Here is a 15,720-nt window from a genome sequence, read left to right on the forward strand (position 1 = left end):
TCTTTATTCAAAACTGTTATTAAACGTAAAATAAGAAAATTGTAATAAAAATATTGCTCATACAGTTAAAAATAATATATAATTTTACATATTCACATTTATTTATTCTTTATTTATGAGTATTAGTTTTCATTTCAGTGTAAATAAATAAATAAATAAATAAAATCTTTATTTTGCTTTAAACATGGTCTTCAATGGTGATACAATTATATTAATAAAGCACAAACATGTTCAGCCAATACAAGCATGCAAAAATAATTACCATAAATGGTGTAATGGAAGAAGGCTTCGTCGAAGGTGGAAATGATTTAATTTGCGTAATATTAATATGAGTGAAACATCTTTAGGCGCGTTTAGAGTAAAATTTCAAGATCGCGTCATGGCAATACCGTAACGTCATGGAGTAAGGCGACGATTCTTCTACAACGATCTTTGCATCTTGGTAATAGTGTGTGTACAAATTCACGCTGGATGTTTAGAAAATCATGTAATCTTTTAAACAGAAAACGAGTTTATACGTTATACGTTTTGAAGGGAAACCAGAGTGAAAACGAGTTTAAAAAATTTCAGATAATGACGGGGCAATGTGTGCTGACATTCATAACATATAAGAAAATATAGAAAATAATACTAAACAAACCATACAGAGAAACCGCAAGAAAAAATAAAAAAATCGTATATAAAAAGTATTATATTCATAAAGTAAATCTTGCAGAGTAATTTTCTGTACAAAAAGTAATGATATCCCACCAAAAACATAAATGTAAAATTTGGAGCCGAGTTCATAGTACGTTGACTTAATTTGCCAAAAAAAGAAATGAGATCTAAATGTGTGCCAAGTTCTGCAGACAGTCCAGAAATTTATTTACAAAGATATATTAAGTTCTTAGGTTGACTGAAAACTCAATTGTTTTATTTTCCCTTAGAGAACAATGTTTATTCCAAAATATAACTTTTTTAATTTGAATAATATAATTATTTTCACAAAGCAAACAACTAATGACCTATTGAACCCCACAATTTGATGAGGCTAGTTTTTAGAACCTCACAAAATATAAACAGTATGTAAAACTAGCCTCATCAAATTATGGGGTTCAATAGGTCATTAGTTGTTTGCTTTGTAAAAATAATTATATTATTCAAATTAAAAAAGTTATATTTTGGAATAAACATTGTTCTCTAAGGGAAAATAAAACAATTGAGTTTTCAGTCAACCTAAGAACTTAATACATCTTTGTAAATAAATTTCTGGACTGTCTGCAGAACTTGGCACACATTTAGATCTCATTTCTTTTTTTGGCAAATTAAGTCAACGTACTATGAACTCGGCTCCAAATTTTACATTTATGTTTTTGGTGGGATTAATTTTAGAATAAACCTTCACGATTTTCCATCCTAGGAAATCCCGGGGTACCGAGGCTGTTAATACCCAACAGTCCTCGAGAAATAGTTTAGTTGATAGTATTAGAAGTATTGATAGTTTTAATATGTCGTTTGACACGGAAGAAATTTTTAAATGCTTAAGGGTGGTCCCAGATTTTGATGGTAACCCCCATATATTAACAAAATTCATTAAAATATGCGACCAATTAGTTATTATAACCGTACATTATTACTATATAAAATTATTATTAAACCGTACATTATTACTATTTTCAACATTTAAACGAAAAATTGGATAAGGCATCGTCCTTGTTAGAAGCTTTAAAACCAGTGTAAAACGTAGATTGATAAATGGTTTAGGTACTATACAGAATTAGCGCAACTCCTAGATTCCTTAGACGTTAATATTAATGATTTACTTTTAGTAGTAAGAAATATAGAAGATAGTTTAGCTTTTATGCGTACATCGCGAGCGCACCATTTTATGTTAGGGATAGATATATTAAGTATTATATTAGTTACTTTACGTTCCTTTTACGATTCAGAACAAATTATTATTAATGTAGATCTCGAATACTTTAGTGGATCATACTTTACTAAAAATAGGATAGTAATTATATTAAGATTCCCCATTATAACTCCTCACACTTTAATCGTACAAATCATATTATCATCATACCTCCCTATCCCTATATAGCAACCAATAAAGATATTTATGTGCACATAGAGGCTGAATGCCCGAAGTTCAATCGAAGAGCAATCGGTTTCTATGTGAAGAGACCCTAAACCATCATACAAGAAGTTCACCCGACTGTATTGACTGTACAAACCTCATCATCACGCAAGAGATATCCAGCGATTGTGAATCCACCTGCCCAACATTAACTAAGCCAGCAATGGAGAAATTGGACGACAGTCACTACATCATTATTTTTCCTCATCTCACAAAGGTTAAATTATCCTGCAAGCGTAAGGAATAGCTTCATCTCCAAGGCAGTTTCATAGCAACGTTACCTACAAACTGCTCTCTACGTACTGACGACCTCACTATTACAAATATTAATAATGAAATTAAAGATACACCTACAAAATTTTTAATTGCACCAATCATTAATATTCCGACGAGAACGCTAAAAAACCTTGGGACTGCACTCCATCTACCATACGACAATACCACTTTACATCTTTAGCTACTGAGCGCAGCGGCCACTTCAATGTTCCTGTGCTATGGTCGCTACAAATCAAAGAAAATGAATATTCAGAAAACACAGAGAACATCAGCCCCAGTCCCCAGAAGTTGATCCTGCCGCAACATTTTCACTCAATGTCCTAAAATAGTTGCGGATCTGCGGGGGGAGGAGTTATGTGACAACCCTACGCTATATGTAATGTGAAGCGCTGACGGTGTGCTTTCGTTCGTGAGAACGTTTTATTCCTTTAAATTATAATATTAGAATAAAAACATATTGTGAAGCATCGTGCTCATAATAACACGTATAATGTAATTTTACTTTTTAATTAAAATCATTTAAGAAATATGATTTTTTTTATTAATTCACTGGAAAGTGAATTTAACTAGTGTCATAATATGCAGTAAAATTATCATAACAATGTTATTGTGCTATTATCGTTATCAGCTGTTATCTCTAACATTTCATATTATATTGAGGTTAATCAATTTGCCTACTTTTGATATCGATATCATAAATACACTTTCCATTTATGTAGAGTGCCGTTCCGATTTATCTGGCATTCGTTTTGATGCATTAGTCATGAGTGTAATATCAGTAAATAGTAATACTCTTATAATCGATTCCCATTCGATTTCTGTTTGCATTCGACCAATGGACGGCGATTGAATATTATGTAAAAATTGGAAAAATTCAATCACTTCCCCTAATTAAAATATATTATTTGAAAAATGAAACTAATTTTACTTTTAAAGTCTTCGAAGGCAAATAAAATATGATTGATTTCACTTCATTTCATTTAATTTGGTTATCTCAATACGAAAGCAAATTATCGATAAGCACATAAACGATTATTATAGATAATATCTCACTAATAAAATTCAATGTAACAGATCACAACAAATAACTATTTGCTGGTAGGAAATGATAATAGATCAATGTTAGTCAAGCGGCAAGGCTGTCACGGTCGACACAGCATTTGTTTGGCTTGTCTTGATAACAAAATTATTCGAATTTATATCGACTGTATCTAGATTTGAACACCTAGTAAAAGAAGTTAATTTTAATGAATCTGCTGATATTGGGAAAATATTCCAATTTTTCCGAACTATACATTATTAATCAAACAATTTATATACTGACCTAATAAACCAAACTCCTTAGATTGGACCTCAAGCTATACATTATATTATTAAAAGTGTATAAGGATAAACACTCGCCAGATAAAACAAAATAATCTAACAAGAAGTCGTTTGACAGTAATGAAACAAATAGTTACTTTCCTGTCCATTAACTCAAGCTCTTGATATATTACTTTTCTCTGATAGTATATATTAAAGAAAACATTTATTCTTTAAACAATTTAAATAAAGATGGCTGATATCCTTGCATTCAAAACATGGAAGTAGGTACATTGAATGACTTTAAGCTGCTTATTTAATAAAATTATACTGAGTGTTCTATAAATAAATGCTTTCATATCTTTCTGATACGATTTCAACCTAGGGATGAAAATATACTTTGACACAGAATATTAATAGCTAATACGATTACGTATTCAATGCAGATGCCTAAAAATATAATATGGTTGCTATGGTTCCGAAGAATTAAATCAATACGACTGCATCCTATTTTTGTTCAACACAGAACTTGCAAATGGAGTTATTGAGGTTTGATAACTTTCAATTTAAGGCAATTATCCTTATCAACCTAAAACTCGAATTGAAAACAGTGTTTTTTTATGATATTCCAAATATTTCAAATATAAAAAATGAATAGGTACCTACCTAATAACAGATTGTGTAAATCAATTATTGCAGGCCTGAATAGAATTCGTTTTGTTTTCGAAGATATTATTCTTAATTTCGAGCTCTATTGAGCACACCTGTAGCTTAATCAAACAACCAACCGAAGCCTTGAAAAATTTAATGATACTTTTTTGTACAATCACGAACACATTAACTTGAAGGTAAATTCGATTAGCTAGGTAAAGAGAAGTATCGGATGATCGTTTTAGCAACGTCTTTACGATAATGGCACAAAAATGGTAATAATGACACTGGTTTTTGTAAAATTTTATGTTATTACGTAATTCCCCAAGAGCACTAATTATGTTGAGAAGTATGTAAACTATACCTGCGTATATGTATGTTGAAATTACTTCTTTAGACTGAGGTATTTAAATAACGTTTCTCACTTCGAATAACATAAGCGGATATGGTAGATAGATATAGGTAGTTTCAATCTGTTTAATTGCAGCTTTTAGAGCAAGTTAGCATCCTAGAGTATGATTACTTGCATTAATTTTACAGCCGCAAAATACACAGCTAACGAATGGAAACGCTCACAGCGAAATATTATCAGGATGCAATTTCTCGAGTCGTTGACCGCAAAACACGGACCTGTTATCCGTGCTTCATTTGCAAACGAGATAACAGGTTGCATGCGCTTTAATAACCTTTCTTTTTTAATATTACTTCTGGCAACTGAATATACTATAAGAAATGGACAACGCTTACCCTAGAGCTCATCTAACCAAAGTGTGTCGCGAATGACGCATGTAAAGACGTAACTATCCTTAACCCTATTCTACAATTATCTCCAACTCTCAGCTACAGCCTACACGTATGTATTTTCTATTTGGCATAAAAGTTATCATGGTGCTAATTTATCAGGAAAGTTGTATGTCACAAACATTAATTTGTCAAAATTAATTCTCATACATTAGATACTTACTAACCTAGAAAAGTAAAAATCGCAAGTAGGTAATACAGCATACGACCCACATTTTTCAGTGAACTAAAATATGACATAGATTTACATTTTATGTTCCATCCTTTGAATTCGGTCGGGGATTATGTAAATGCGGAATAGTTAACTTTCACATTCTTTGGCTTTTCCCGAATTCATATCATGGCTTCGTACAAATTCAATACATCTGTTCGATTCAAATTTATTTTATAGCTGAAAATACTTTCATGTTCAAAATGTTCATCTATATTCTAGGAGGTAGCAACGTTGACAAGTGAGCATTTTAGTATAGTTGGTTCTTTGATATGCTGTTCCTCTTGCTATTTCGGTTACAGTCCGGGCTGTCTGGCTGGCCGCAGTGGTTGCGTTTATTAGTGCGCATCTTATCTGCACAGGAAAATATCCTTAATTTAAAGTCATTTTTTAACGCGTAATTTTTAATCGTTTGCCTTTAGATAGATCCATTAGACATACATTTTTTATTGCAAGACGTTTTGTTCGTTGTTAAATAGGTGCCAGACGCAATTTTTATTTCAAAATAATTAAAATATCATCGAAATAAGTGAAATTCCATCAACATGAGTCCCAGTGAAGGATAAGTAATCACTGTGTTACTTATACTATATATAATATTCATTTTACTATTTACCGTTTTTTTGCAACAATCTACCATATCGCCTCCTTTTTCCCAACTAACCTCAAATAGGACGTTAATGTAAACTTGATAAAAACCAAATATCATCAAGAAATTAAAGACTTTTTAACGGATTTTAAACGCGATTTATTCATTGTATTATTTTCTCAAGTCTTTAATTTCAAAATGTATAATACTCGCGTAAAATCAAACACTAGAAAATACAAATATCATCAAATTCATATTTATACCCAAAAGTGTAATAAATATGAAACCATCTATTAAAAATATTAGTTTACTAATTATTCAATATAAATATTAAAAAAGGATAATATAATATAAATAATAAAGTTATTACTTACCTTTTAAGCGGAATCATGTTGATGTAATTTCACTTATTTCGATGACATTTTAGTTATTTTGAAATAAAAATTGCGTATGGCACCTATTTTACAACGAAAAAAACGTCTTGCAATAAAAAAATTATATCTGATGGATCTATCTAAAGGCAAACGATTAAAAATTACGCGTTAAAAAATGACTTTAAATTAAGGATATTTTCCTGTGCAGATAAGATGCGCACTAATAAACGCAACCACTGCGGCCAGCCAGACAGCCCGGACTCTAACCGAAATAGCAAGAGAAACAGTATATCAAAAACCCAACTATACTAAAATGACTTTTTTTTAAACGTTGCTAGCTCCCGTACTACTATCTCTATTGCATGGAAATGGATGATAGGTTTTATTTTAAAAAGCTATACGTATATTCACATTAAAAAACTATATTCCAAATTTTATTCTAAATTCAAATTTCAAATTTTAACTTATTTACTGCAGCAATTTTCCAAGAAACTATACCCGGCGCGGCCTAAGATGATCCCTATGACACTGACAGTTATTCTCAAGAGACAAACTTGTAATGGCGTCACCATTAAATTAGAAACGTATTGGAGGCGTCTAAAAATGGCATTTATTAATTTTTACGTAGCTTTATCCTATTACAATGATATTCCGTTGGAATTATAACAATTCTTATCATTTACGAGAAATTATATCAATCTGACTTTACGTTTACGTCCTTCAAAACTTACATCGTTGGCATTTATCGACTAGTGCGGAAAGTATCGATAAACAAATTTCGATAATGGAAACGAGTTCACATTTTTTCCATGCTTAAGCTATAGTTCATTCACTATTGAATGGAACAGAAGATCGCAGCATACTTAATTAATAATTACCGTTCGCGTTAATTTACTTACCTATGATAATATAAGTTTTTTAGAAAAATTAAATGGGGGATTCCATTTTCATGATAAAATAATATACACTGTGTTAAACGGGTTAAAAATTACGAGAAAATGATAAGGTGTATTTTAATGTTTTGGAAAACTTTCGTTTTACTTACCGTTTCGTTTACATAATAGACGTTAAAAATTCATTTTATAATATTTGTAAAAACATGTTTACCGAGGTGGCTGAATGCAAACCACGCCTTTGCCCATAAAATAGTAAAGTATCGACACGATCCATCATACGAGTAATCACTAAGACGAACTGTCATAGGGATCATCTTAGGCCGCGCCGGGTATATTGATTCTGATTCCGCGCAGTAGGTAAATACTTGGAAGTTTATGATTAACCCTCTTCTTTGGTAGCAACTATCTAATTCTTTAAAGGTTCTTTTATCAAATAGAGTTTCATATTTTAACAAAATATTGTATAATTTGTTTCACAGAAATTTAATTTGGTTCAGATATAACATAATAAATTATAATTTTACTGCAAATATTGAAAATGGAATGTTATGTCAGTAATATTTATTTAATGAATCACATCAGATAGTTCTGAATGTGACTTTCTTCTTTCTTCTTTATAGGCCTTTGCTTAATTTTTTAGTTAAATTACATAATAGCAATCAATCACCAAATAGCATTGCTAAAGAAACGGAGCAAGCTTATTTTTATTTTTCCACGAACTGTCAAGAACGAGTTCAACACAACTTTCGTAAATGGTAAATGAGAGAATGTCTCAAAAGATTTATACAACTTGTCAATATTATTTGTAGAACCTAATGTGGGTTTAGTTTTTTCCCAAACTCCAACGGTGGCCGAGATTTTTCCTGTTTTATCTCTAATTGTGTTCAGATCGAACTAATTCTCTTTCGGATGTTTTCTTTTATTATCTACAAATCAATAGTATCATTTGGTAATAATTATCAATTTCTTCTTGGCTTCATTCATATGACTGCGATACAGTTCCCGTTATAAAAAAGACATTTATCAATATCAGTTCAGTAATTAGTGATGTCGGTGATTAGTGACGATAACAGAATTTTATACGTAGGCATAAGATTTATCTATCGATTAAAAAACTTCCGCTGCATTCCGTATTTGGTTTATTAAACATTAAACTGCTTAACAGTAGCCATACCAGCTTCGGTCCCTTTAACCATGTAAAGATAAAATTAACGAGTATTAAATGCAAATGCGTACCTACATGCAAAATGGCTGTGCGCTTTGAAAACACGAAGACTGACTGCTCTTTTCTAGATAACAACTTGGCTACAGATAACATCTAATTATGCACTGACGTCGTTGATATACTAGTATCCAATATATTATTTATTATAGCGATTAAGATATGCTTGTATGTAAACGCTAGCTATCTCACGGGCTTATCGTAAGTTTAAACGTTTAGCCTTCACCTAACCAACGTTTGTAACATAATACATCAACAATAGCTACTACTAACTTATGTCCAATTGTTTTGGGATTGTGGAGGATGAAATGTGATTTTCCTCTAGCGTAAAACCGCAATAAATATTATTGGTATACATATATGTGTCAAATCAAATCTAATTGGGTGGTAAGAGTAGGGTCAGGATGTTTGTCCAGATACTTTACTTGTACGTTATTTTAGCTATGGTAAAGTGACTTTGAGAGTCTTTGAAAATTATCACGTCAAATTTTTCCTTTCTTTAAAAGAGATGTAGGAAAGCGCAAAAACATTAAAATGGATGAAAACATGTATGCTACGAGACACATTTGAACAAAAGAGCCCTGTCCGCCATTAAAGCAAACTGAGGAATAACTACCGCAAACAATTCTAACGACTGCTTCAAATGTCTCCTGTAACGAAGGGGTTGTCTTCTATATATGTTCATCTAACATTTAAGTACACATCTTCACATTTTTGTTAAGCAAAACTAAACAGTCGTGCGACAACATAAAGATCAAAATCATTCATAGCGATCGAGTCAAGCCTTGAGGAATGGGTGACATGTATCACCATTACACAGACTCACCCTTCGCAACTTGAAACGATCTGAGTTTATTCTTCTATAAAGTATTCCTCATAAATTGTTGTTAGTTTATGTTTTTATAATTAACACACTGGTACGTGAAACTGAAACATCTTTTTAATTTGCTCAACGCTCGTGTGCTCTTAAGTTAATTCATATTATTATCATTAGCAAACACATTTATTTACCAACAAACGAGACAGAATAATTCTCGATTGTTCTAAAATCTTATATATTGTACAATACAAAGCTTACGTTCATATACACTCGTAATTACACGATTGCTGTGGACTGTTTCGCACGGTGTTTGTAACAACCAAGGTCGCTACTATATTCAATTGCTGCAATTAACTAAGAAAAAGCTTTAATTAATTGCTACATCCGAGTGTCAGTAATTTGATAAAAGTCACACATCGTTTAAATGTTATTCGAAAATTGTTTACAATGATAAAACAAAATCCACGGTGCAATATAATATGAGATGTACGACACCTCTTATAGACTACGAGCAAGTACCTGCCTATTGGTTAATGGTTACTTGCTATTAAGAAACTGTTAATTATTACCTAAAAACTGATCAGATACGTAATTAACCAAAGATAAAGAATGCCAGACAATTTAAAACATTAGAAGTCTGAACATTCAATTCTTGCCCTGAACTAAGGCTCGTGCCACTGCTCGACTTTTCACCCATAATAGTGCATAAAAGATTAAATGTACCGTTTAAGCTTGGCACACAGGAAGTTTCAATCAAGCTGTTCAAACATTTAGCGATCGTTGGAATATAAGTGCCGAATGGAAAGCGATTTAAAGGTGACTCGACATTCGGCCCCGTTCTGCCTAACGGTGGCTTACACTGACATACTAATGTTTCGTCACTTGGACGTACCTGTCATAATGTGTAGCATATACAACTTGGGCGAAGGCTGAATTAATCTCTGAGACTAAGATAAGGTACATACGGGAAGATAGAGTATTTCCTCTTTTTTATTATAAAGATAATGACTTGTAAATTCAATGGAGTAGTTGTACGTTATACAATGTTCATTACCTACTATTATAGTATGTATATCAATAATTTAATCTTATATAAATAAAACTTAATTAATTTACCTGTACATCACAAGAAGTATTATATAAATTAGCGGCGTATTCACATTTCACATCATACAAAAAGTAATAATCATAATTCTTTATTATAAACATAATAAATTGTAAACCTTTGCTTTCACCTTGGATTTTCGGCACAATGCATACAAATATATGTACATAAAAAGAAATAATAATCAGCTTTCACTAATCGCAGATTAATATTTCTTCCAAGTTTTTGATACATTCAAATTTCAAATTACTTGACTGTCATATTAACCGTCTTATTTATCGATGATATCTTAAAATCTCTTTATAAATGCTTTCTTTTTCTTTTGGATGTCGTTTTATGAGTTGAATTTTATGAGAAACCATCTAGACAGGTTGGTACTATATTTTTAATCTGTGTATCATTTGAAGGTACACTGTTAACTTTGTTTCATTATTTCTCAATTAATATAAAGTGCTGGAAAATAATGAACATTTCCCCGTCGGGAGCGGTTATAAAAATAGGAATTTAATTAAAAGTCGAATAATTAGAGTTGTCAGGCCGTGGTACCGGCAGCGTCATAACAAGGACCTTTTGACCCGCTTTGTTGCGGGGTCCATTCAACCCGACAGAAACTTTTCTATTTAAAACTTTCCACGTTCATCTCGTTATAGTTTGTGGCAACAAATATACATTGTTTGATAATGGAAAAGTCAGTTACACAAACAAATCATATACGGTTCTGTTTATATACACTTACGCCTACGTTACTTTCAGTTATTTTTGTAAACAAATGTTTTAACGTTAAAAAAGATTGTTTGGCATTGTAAAATAAACTAAGGAGACATCTAAATTCTAAATGATTAGATAGATACTTTTTTGAGAAGCATTCCTTAATTAAGATTTCTAAAAATACTCTCACAGTCGGCTGCGGATTTCATGTATTACGATTTTAACATCACTTTACTTAAAATTAAATGAAGGCTAAATCTACTTGAAGATATACTAAGGAATAATATTAAAAAATATATGTTCCTAATATTAATAATAGTAAAAAAATATTGACCACAAGAAGGTCATTCCTAGAAAATATGCACTAAGCCTCCAACTTCTTTAATAATATTTATTTATGTAGAAAAAAACATTAATTAACGAGGTTGGAATTTTACGCATTAATATGTAGGTTACGGCCATTGAAACATATAGTTAAATTTTCACTTAAAAATGTTGCCTGCGTGATAAAAATAAATTTAATTATAAAAGTTCTTTTGTAACTAACTGTCCATACTCGTTACCTACAGGTTTACGATATTTTTTTGAAAGTATTGATTATAAGCGATAAAAGGGAACATCGTTAAAACATTGAAATTTTGAGAATAAAAAATACGAAAATTTCTATTTCCGTGGCCCGTGGGTGTAAATGTTGCTGGAATTTAATTGCAACCCCTAAAACAAACATTGAAGTACCGAAAATCAGTAGCTTATTAAAAATTATGTCCCTTGTTATATATTTGTCTATCTCCCACGCCGATATTGCCTACAGAGTAATAAAAATTTGCATACAATTAGTACCTTCATGAAACGATACAAAAGGAATATATCCGCTTTGCATTATTTAATAAAACAATGCTTAAGGTCATTCGACCGTTTAAATTTTCAACATATGACTTTAAAATCAATCACAACGTAATGAAATTTACCTTGAAACCTGGTTTCTAACTAACATTCAAAATGTCTTTAATCAAAATCAAGCGTAACTACTACATGTGATACACGGTTCTATAAATGAATAGTATTGCAACATAATATTAGTTGCCAAATACTATTACAAAATATCACGACTGGTTCAGCTATGAAGACTTCATGCAATTACAATGAAGAAATGTTATTACAGCGGCAGCGATCTATGTTTTGGCTACTATATAATCATCACAAACTGTATAAAATAACATACTTTTTATCATTTAACACTACGATTATGCAAATTTAGTTATGCTAATGACGTAAATTCTTCCAACGTCCATGAATGAATGAATATTTTTGTCACTTTATCGTATATAATAATAATAAGAACGAGGCCAATTAGCAAAATATGTTAATGCTCCCGAAAAACACACATAAATCTGCAATTGTCCTTTCAGTATGTCTTGTGTTAGATAAGACGAACAAATCATTTATAGTTCTTGAGTGATATTATTGCACCTACGCTGCATCATATAGCGTGAATAACAACTGTGTAGATGACGTCGCTGCGCTAACATAACCGTAATATTACTTAACGTCACGGAAATTAAATCGGTGGAACAAATCGCAGTTTCCAGGCTCGGGCGCATCGCACGTGTAACTGATAAGAGAGCAATAGAGCATATATGATAGTGCATATATAATAATATATATGTAACGTTTTACCATATAAGCCAGATGTGCATTGTGCAATAAGTATAGTGGAATCCGTTATCCGTTTCGACCGCTAGTGACCTCATTTAAATGCATATGATGTTAAATGGTTGATTAAGATCTATGTTTCTTTGTAATTCCGATACAAAGTCGACAAAAAAGCATTATGTTATGACTTCCTCAGTCAACAGTGTTGTAGGGAAATCGATTAATAGTGACTTTACAGTATAATGAATAAGCCTGATGTTTGTTTTGTTAAACACATTACATAAAGACGAACATTTTCTTTTCCATTTCAATAGTAACGATGATTTGTGAATTATGCGTGTGTTGGTGCTAAATGTAAACATTACTTAGAAATACGATTTCTAATACTTTCATATGTTATATATCTGGAAGCGTTTGCATCATTACTGAACGCTCTCCAATTTTCAAATATATCCTACCTTGTGCTGTATTAAAAATGATATCTATCACTATAAGCTTGTTCTCTTGAGTCTAAATGACCTTACGAGTCACATGCGGGCCCTTTAATACGAAACATCCATTATCCATTATCCAATCAACGAAATGGCTCAAACGTCAATATTAGCCCATTGATCAACCGAATTGCTCTTGGGACCAGTTTCAGAGCTATGCCAAAATGACACTAAAATATGCAAGCAATCAGCAATTATTCCACGCTTCAACAGAAGAGATTCTGAGTATTTTATCAAACTATTACTTGTTTGAGGTTAAAATATCTGTGCCGAAATGAAAAGAACATTTACTGTTTTTTTAACGTGCCTCTTATATTTCTTCAGGGAAATGAAGTAGGTAATAAAAACATTGGTAACCGTAATGTATTTCCACATAAAGATGTTCATATTTAAAACAGTGAACTAGATTCAAACGTTACCATGCACGTATGAGATAAAAACAAATGCGCATAATGATCACATGTAGCATTGTAGGAAGTAGGAAGGTGGAAATCCTCATCTCTCATAATTATGGGAGGGGAGTCGCGGAAATTGTCATCCGCTATTATCCGCACGATTCACGGCGGAGAGGTGAAAACTTTACGGAACACTTACACAGCTTACTGCCAAGTAGTTTTTATTACAGCGTATTATCATCATTACAAGCAATTTAATGGTTTAACGCTCATTGTGAGGGACTTGTGTGCAATTTGCTAATTTATTTTAATTTTGTTGCGCAGATTGGTCTGAAATGTCATTGTTAAATCTATATATTTTAATATATTGTGTTATAAATAATTTAAGTAAAAATTTATAATACGTGATATGTTCAAAATAATATTAATTTGCATTTTTATGTAATATCTATATATTTCTCTGGTTCACCCGATATTAATTTAATAAACGTAACATCAGCATCATTTTGAATTTTCCTCAATATATACAAAGATCTACTCAGATTGTATGTTGATAAAAAAACTTATTATGATATTTTCTATTGTTACAGATCAGACTTTAACGGAGGGAATACCAAGAAAAGAATCTAAGGATTATAATACTATATACTTATATTCAATATACAAAATAAAGTAAGTATTCGACGCTTATATTATATATGTATTATATGTATTTATCCTGTTCTTTTCAAACCACATTATAAAAGTCAATTTAAAAGCTCTCCATGAACAATTCTTATACATCCCACGTTTTATTTATTGAAATATTTACTATTATTCCTCTTGGAGTAGAAAACTATTTTATACATATCTAGGTATTTAAATGTATATTTTTCATTTCGTAGATACGTGTACACCGTAGGTATTGCATGCACTTAGGTTGTTACAATATATACCTAATTAATCATTCACATTCACAATAACATAAGTAATACAGCGATTATATATTTTTCCGCTACAATATTCAGTCGGTTATTTGTTATTTCACATCTATTTTAGATCGCTCCGTTATGCGCCGGCATTGCATGGATGAATTAACGGTTGTGTCCACATATGCACTGACCGAATTCGCTAAACACGGCCGTAAAATTTGCATAAATCCTGCCAATATTTGCAAAGTTATTAAAGAAGAAAACAATTTTCAACGATAGGCTTTCGCAAGGTCGAGTTAGCTTGGTACAACACTTACTTACCCATTTCCAAATCCTGCGTTGGTTACCTACTAACATTGTTGGAAATAGCATTAATTTATACATTTATTCTCATTATATGAATTATTAAATTTGCTATTATGATAAGATTGTAAATTTCATATAACATTAAAACGATGTTTATGCAGTCGCAATAAATTAGAGCGACTGCTGACTTGGAACAGCGGAAGCTTTCAGCTTTTAGTGGGTCACGTCGTCTCAATCAGGCACAGGTCGTTGATGTATATGGTCGTAAGGACCTGTTACAAGACTTGCCGGAACATCGTTTTACTATCTGAACTATCTCACGCAGATCGATCAGCTGATAGAGATCGCTTGAAACGATACTATTGATTCTAACGGAATACTTTTATATGCGGTTAATTTAAAACATTATTGAGATGATCATGCAGAAAGTATCTATGTTTATTTATCCAGTATCTATAATCTATACCTAGTATTAATTGTTTTATAAGTACTTATTATCTTATTTAAGAAAGTATTGTTTATTTTTATTCATATAACTCGGTCTCTGGAATAGTTTCATAAAATGACTAGGTACTTAATTGGTAATTCTCGTTTGGGTGCGCCTAAGGGCAAATGGAGAAAGTATATGAGCACCTTCTGATCATCTAATGCTTTCACCTGACTCCCGCGACCTTCGTGACTTCGATTAAAACTAGATAATAACATTTTATGCGGTGAATGAACTTCATTTTCATTTATATAACTATAATAAATTTTGTATTATAAATGTGAAACCTTATAAATCTTACTAATAGAATAGATTTTCTATTGTGTCTGTGATTCCGGGGGCTGAGTTATTAATAACAATTCCCTCAATAATAAATACCTAATGCAATTACAAAACGTTGAAAGCT

The 15,720-nt window shown here is 31.5% G+C and overlaps 1 protein-coding gene across 1 annotated transcript in view; it reads left to right on the forward strand.

The window, feature by feature from the left end:
- The window catches only part of LOC123694235 (ADP-ribosylation factor-like protein 4C), a 54,596-nt gene that overhangs the window by 36,290 nt on the left and 2,586 nt on the right, over positions 1-15,720 (forward strand). The window contains exon 2 of the mRNA XM_045639611.1: positions 14,201-14,282. The gene's annotated coding sequence lies outside the window, so the exon portion shown is untranslated. The remainder of the gene's footprint in view (positions 1-14,200; positions 14,283-15,720) is intronic.

Source organism: Colias croceus, chromosome 9 (genome assembly GCF_905220415.1).
Source record: "Colias croceus chromosome 9, ilColCroc2.1".
Lineage (NCBI taxonomy): Eukaryota > Metazoa > Arthropoda > Insecta > Lepidoptera > Pieridae > Colias > Colias croceus.